The 6,809-nt window shown below is 43.4% G+C and overlaps 1 non-coding gene across 1 annotated transcript; it reads right to left on the bottom strand.

Annotated features, from left to right (window-relative positions):
* Positions 1-4,028: 4,028 nt before the first annotated feature.
* Positions 4,029-4,101, bottom strand: TRNAR-UCG (transfer RNA arginine (anticodon UCG)). Its single transcript has one exon. It is a non-coding gene; the product is annotated as a tRNA-Arg (tRNA).
* Between the last annotated feature and the right edge of the window lie 2,708 nt (positions 4,102-6,809).

The raw sequence follows: 6,809 nt of genomic DNA, 5'->3' as shown, positions 1-6,809 counted from the left end.
GAGGTTTGTGATTCTCTCATCTTACCAATGAAGAAACAGGCTCAGACGGGATAAATAATTCGCTCACGATCTTGCTGAGGTTTATAATTCATCTCTTTCTCTTTTATCACGCCGTGTTACTCACCAAGGAAGTGCTTTGTAAATGGCAAGCGTCTTATTGTGATGACTGATACCATCAGGTTGCTATGTTTAACAGGAGGAAGCAACTGGGAAAAACCAGAAACCTAGGCAGCACTGTGCTGTTGAGGTTACTGTTGCTTTGTTCTTTTGTGAGTCTGTGGTTGTGGCTCCCGCAGTCTTGCGTGGGCTGTGTGTGTGTGGTAAGGGGTACCACACCTTCCCTTTATCAGGAAGGAAATACTCCCCCAAAGCCTCCCAGTCAGTTCTAATATCTCATTGTCCGAGAGAATGAAATGACTTGGTTTGGCCAGGCAGGGTTCACCTCTGAACATACTGTCTGTTTCTCAACAGCTGAATAAAGTTGCACTATTCTAAGCAAGAAGGAAGTGAGAATAGTGTTCGGTGACCAGCAGCATCTACTGTATTGCCCCAGCATTCCATGGTAGAAGGGTGTCTTCTTACAGCGCATGCTTTCTTCCAAGATTGTCCTAATGAGAATTAACAGTGTGCGTGTGTGTGTGTGTGGCCGGGGCGGGGGGCGGGGGGATGCGGATTGGGGAGGGATGTCCCCAGTGTTCATACTTGGTTGCTTAGGTAGCTCGGTTGTCAAGTCCAAAGATAAGAAATCAGAGGAAATGCTGCAGTAATTCTTGCTTGCTGTCTAGCAAATGAGAGCGAGCAGAAGAGTGAGCCTGGAATCGTGAGGCAACATCATAGAATAGGAAGAAGGCAGATTGAGGAACTAGAGATCGGAATTCGAGGCCCAGATCTGCTGCTTCTTATCTGTGCTGCCTTGGGTCAGTTATTTAATCTTTCTGAACCCCAGTTTTCTAATCTGTAAAGCAAAAAGGTAGGATAGGTCATCTCTAAATTTCATTCTGCTTTAATAGTCTATAAATATGATGCGATTTTTTAAACTTTTTATTTTACCTTGGCATGTAGGTGGTTAACAATGTTGTGATGGTTTCAGGTGGACAGCAAAGGAACTCAGCCACATATATACGTGTATCCATTCTCCCCCACGTTCCTCTCCCATCGCCACATAACAGGTTCAATGCAACGCTTTATTGAGCAGCTATGAGCAGTGCTCTGTATAGTCTATCAGGTTTTGTTGTTTCTTTTTTTGGGCTTTACTGCTCAGCATGTGGAATCTTGGTTTCCTGACCAGGGATCAAATCCGGGCCCTTGGGAGTGAAAGCATCCTAACCACTGGACTGCCAAAGAATTCCCCAATTAAAAAAAGTAAATCTTTAAAAATGCACCTGCATGCTTTATGAATGGGAGAGGTCAACATTACTCATGCTTATGGAGACTAGGATATCACGTAATAGAATTAGATATAGAGTATAATATTGTAGACTCTTTAAATGTCTGTATTTAGCATTACAAATAGTACTTCGAGTTATCACTTTGGCTGACTTGTGTTTTACATTTACAGCACAGCTCATCTTCCAGACCTTTTCCATGTTTCTAGTTTCCATTTTACTGAAAACACCATCTCTCCACCGTGGTGGAGCTGGGGGAAATTTTTGTGCCTGTCTCTCTTTGCTCTCTCTCACTAGCTCTGAACAGAAATAGTATCTTGGCAGTGGATCTTTGTCACTTAAAAAACACACAGGAAAAGGAAACAGCAGTGGGTGATCTGCTTTTTGAAACTGTGAGAAAGATCCGAAGAATGTTAGCTTCGCACTCAAGCTCCTTCAGCTTCTGCTTTTACAATATTTGCAGGAAGTTTCCTGACACTTAAGGGGGAAAAGATACAGTGGCCAGAGGCTGCCTTGTGAAAATACACAGGAAGGCTAATATGGAGGCCAAGAGAGATGCATGTGGTGAGCTTCAGCCTTGGTCCAAACAGGGAGGTTTTGCTGCTTTTCTTCTAAGGTTGTTTTAATATGCAAAGTAGGTCGTTGGCAGCAGCTGCTATTCAATCAGCCACATTTCCTGAACTGGAGAGTGTATTTTTAGTTGGCAGGAAAAAAATCACTTGATTAGGAAGGAGTGTGAAAGGTCACTTCTCAGAAACTCCAATCAGCCCTTGAGGCTTCTCCATTTCCCAGATGACTTCCTGTCACTCTGGGCAGCAAGCAGCAAAGTGTTTTTCGATTTTCTTCTTTTTATTAAAAAGCATTACATAAGTGATGATGGATATATTCTTCTGTATGAGAGTCAAACAATATAAACGTCTACGAGGTGTAGTTCCCAAGCTCAACCCCCTAATCACTACTCGCCTTCTCAGAGATCATTAGAATCCACAGTTCAATGTACATTTTTACAGTTATCGTTCTATGATACGCTTATGTATTTTGGAGCACACGTCTATTTTATTATTCATTTTTGTTTGGTTGGGTCTTTTTTTAAAAGTAATTGTGATGTCTGCAACTTGTTTATTTCATCTAACAGTGTGTCTGTGATTTCTCCATGTTGGTACATGCACCTGATTATCTACTAGTTAGTCCATATACCTAGTTGTCTACCTAATTATCTTCTGTTATTATTTTAAAGAAGAATTTATTAAATAATGAGAAGGCTGTAAGAAGTATAATACTAAAATGCAGGAGAAATTATGTGACTCTGAGATTTGCTTGTCAAAGGAGAAGAAGTGGCTTGGAATACAAATATAACAAGATTGGCCATAAATTGAAAATTGTGAAGTGAGGTAGATCAGGGGTATATGGTATTAGTCTTTGCATTTTGCATACATTTGAACTTTTCCATAGGAAAATATTTAAAAAAAGTAGAAGAGGTATAAATTATATATAAAATTATATAAGAGATATAAAACCTCCTGATTCTGCCATAGCTCAGAAGCTTCTGGGACCTTGTCACGTCTCACAGTGTTTTTCTGCAAGAATTTGCAAGTTGCCCTCTCTGGAAGCCTCTGTTACCTGGGCAGATGCAAATTGCCCTTGCTTTACCCTCATTGTGCTTTGCATGTACAACCCTGAACACACAAAGCATAGTCACTCATATACTCACACCTCAAAGGAAATATCTTCCTAAACTGAAGTTTTTTTAAAAAGAGTTATCACTGATTAAGCCCCTCGCCTGTATCATACATGATATCTACATTAGTTTATGAAACAAGCACAGATCTCACTAAGAAAGAATATAGATGAGGGCTTCCAGGGAAAGATGAGCTATGGAGTTTCTGAACCTGACTTTAACTCCCTTGGGAGTTTTGTAAGAGCCCCTTCTGGGGCAGCTGGTGGGCATAGCCCTTCTTGGGAAGCATACGGCTCGCTGTGGTTGGGGTAGCTGGCAGGCCCTAAGTGTGGGCCAGTCTGGTTATCTGTGGTCACTAGGAATGGATGGCTCTGTAGTTTTAGTTCTCAGGAGCTGGCGAATCAGAATACCTCTTGGGGTATGTCCTCAGGGAGTGTCAGCTGATCCTGGCTGTGGGGCATAGAGAGAAGAGGGGAGAGACTTCATCAGCACGCATCCAAGGCCTAGCAGGTACAGACGTGAGTCTGAGCCAGGGTGGCCTGGGAGCATTTTCCTCCAGGTAAAGAGTGTGATGGCTGCAGAGAGCTTGATGGGAACAGCCCTCACTGAGCCTCTAAGTAACGCCACCTCAGTTGAACCTGGTCACTCTCCACTCGGTCCGCACATCCTCTGGGAGATCCCCTTGACCTCACTCCTGTGTTGATCCTCTGCTTTGGATTCTAGGTTTTCCCCTTTCTTGGGTCACTCTGTTGTCTTGATGGAGCACGTTTTCTTGGATGCGTGGGAGGTATCATTTTATGAGACCTTGAATCTCTGAAACTATCTTTGTTTTACTCTAGCAACTGATTTGACAGTGTGTCGATGGATATGAAAGTCTAGGATGGGATTATTTCCTCTCAGGACTTTGTTTTTTGGGAGGTTGTTGTTGTTGTTTTGGCCACATTGTATGGCACATGAAATCTTAGTTCCCTGACCAGGGATCAAACCTGTGCCCCTTGCATCGAAAGCACAGAGTCTTAACCACTGGACCATCAGGGAAGTCCCCCTCTTTGAACTTTGAAGGCATTGCTTCTTTGTGTTCTGGCATCCGCTGTCACTGTTGAGAATCCAAAACCAGACTGACTCTTGATCCATTAAGTGTGACCTTGATCCACTAAGTGTGACCTTGATCCATTAAGTGTGACTTTTTTTCTCTCTGGAGATTCATAAAATCTTCTCTTTGTTCCAGGAATTCTAAGATTTCATAATCATGTGTCTTGATATGAGTCTCTTTTCATCCATTACACTGGAAACTTAGCAGGTCCTTCACTCCGCTACCTACTCCTAGAAGTGAGTTACTCTCAGTTCTGGGACATGTCGATTCTCCTCTCCAATTTTTATGTCTCTTGCTGGAAATGTTATTATTTAGTTGTTGAGCTCTGACTTATTCTCTAATTTAAAAAAATATTTCCTTTTCTACACCTTTGCTCTTTTTTTGGCCACACCACGTGGCATTGGGAATCTTAGTTCCCTGACCAGGGATGGAACCCATGCTCCCTGAAGGGGAAGCTCGGAGTCTTAACCACTGGACCACCAGGACAGTCCCTTACACCTTTACCTTTCCACTCTACTTCCTGGAGGATTTCTTCAACATTATCTTTTAACCCTTCTGGTATATTTTCTGATTTCATCTATGATTTTTTAAAGTATTTTTAAGGGCTCATTTTTGTTCTCTGAATTTTTGAAAATAGCATGCTTATTTTGCATCATCTCTCTGAGCTTCCATGGAACCAAGCAGAATGACAACAGGAGACCCTGAATCAGAAGACAGATGTGGTAACAAGCAGAGGGGGCATGTTCTTATCTTTTGAGTTGGGGTCTGATTCCTTCAAGGGAGCGTGCAGTCTGTTTCCTAACAGGGAGCCTGCTTTTCCCTGGATCCTATTTGCCACTATGGAGCAGAATGCTGTCTTGTCAGTGTGCACAGTAATTACATGTGGACCAAGTGAAGGAGCACAGAACACTCACCAATGTAGCCCATGTGGTGGGCTATTAGGCATTCTAACATGTATACTATCATGTAAGAATCGAATCGCCAGTCTATATCTGACGCAGGATACAGCATGCTTGGGGCTGGTGCATGGGGATGACCCAGAGAGATGTTATGGGGAGGGGAGGTGGGAGGGGGGTTCATGTTTGGGAACGCATGTAAGAATTAAAGATTTTAAAATTTAAAAAAAAGAAAAAAAAAGGTCTCAATAATTATAAAAGAATTGGGGATTTCCCTGGCAGTCCAGTGGTTTAGGACTCTGCACTTTCACTGCCAAGGGCCTGGGTTCAATCCCTGCTCTGGGAACTAAGATCCCACAAGTTGTGCCTTGCAGCCAAGAAAAAGATGATAAAAGAATTGAAATCACACTGAGTATACTCCTTAGTGTGACCACAGGGCAAATAAGGTAGCATTCCAGGTGGCTTAGTGGTAAAGAATCCACCAGCCATCGTTCAATCCCTGGGTCGGGAAGATCCCCTGGAGAAGGAAATGGTAACCCACCCCGGTATTCTTGCCTGGGAAATCCCATGGACAGAGGAGCCTGTTGGGGCTACAGTCCATGGGGTCACAGAAGAGTTGGACACAATATAGTGAGTGAACAACAATAAGAAAGTAATGGGCTGATACGTAGAAAAGCACCAACCCCCCTACATTTTTGGAAATTAAACAACACACTTCTGGGACTTCCCTGGTAGTGCAGTGGATAGCAATCAGCCTGCCAGTGCAGGAGACTCGAGTCTGATCCCAGAAACAGGAAGTTCCCACACGCCGAGGAGTAACGAAGCCCCAGCGCCACCACTTCTGGGCCTGTGCTTGTGAGCCTGCAAGCTGCAGCTACAGAAGGCCACGAGCCCCAGAGCCTGTGCTCAGCAACAAGAGAAGCCACCGAATCGAGAAGCCCATGTACGACAACAAAGAGGAGCCCCTTCTTGCTGCAGCTCGAGAAAAGCCCACGCAGCAAGGAAGCCAAAAATATATAAATGAATATTTTAATGGAAAATAAATAAATAACGTACTTCTAAAAAACCCATGGAGCACCTAAGAAATTGCAAAGGAAATTAGAAAATATTTTGAGCCGAATGAAATACAATATATCAGGATTTGTGGGTTACAGCAAAAGCCTTGGAAAATGCTTATATTAGAAAAGAAAGAAAGATGTACAAATCAATGATCTGAGCGCCAGTCTTGAGAGAAAAAAATAAAAGTAGTTCAGTTCAGTTCAGTTCAGTTCAGTTCAGTTGCTCAGTCGTGTCCGACTCTTTGTGACTCCATGAATTGCAGCACGCCAGGCCTCCCTGTACATCACCATCTTCCGGAGTTCACCCAGACTCATGTCCATCGAGTCGGTGATGCCATCCAGCCATCTCATCCTCTGTCATCCCCTTCTCCTCCTGCCCCCAATCCCTCCCAGCATCAGAGTCTTTTCCAATGAGTCAACTGTTTGCATGAGGTGGCCAAAGTACTGGAGTTTCAGCTTTGGCATCATTCCTTCCAAAGAAATCCCAGAGCTGATCTCCTTCAGAATGGACTGGTTGGATCTCCTTGCAGTCCAAGGGACTCTCAAGAATCTTCTCCAACACCTCAGTTCAAAAGCATCAATTCTTCGGCACTCAGCCTTCTTCACAGTCCAACTCTCACATCCATACATGACCACTGGAAAACCATAGCCTTGACTAAAAGGACCTTGGTTGGCAAAGTAATGTCTCTGCTTTTCAAT

This window comes from Ovis aries, chromosome 10 (assembly GCF_016772045.2).
Source record: "Ovis aries strain OAR_USU_Benz2616 breed Rambouillet chromosome 10, ARS-UI_Ramb_v3.0, whole genome shotgun sequence".
Lineage (NCBI taxonomy): Eukaryota > Metazoa > Chordata > Mammalia > Artiodactyla > Bovidae > Ovis > Ovis aries.
The sequence above is the reverse complement of the archived record's forward strand: the minus strand, read 5'-3'. Positions and strand labels throughout refer to the sequence as shown.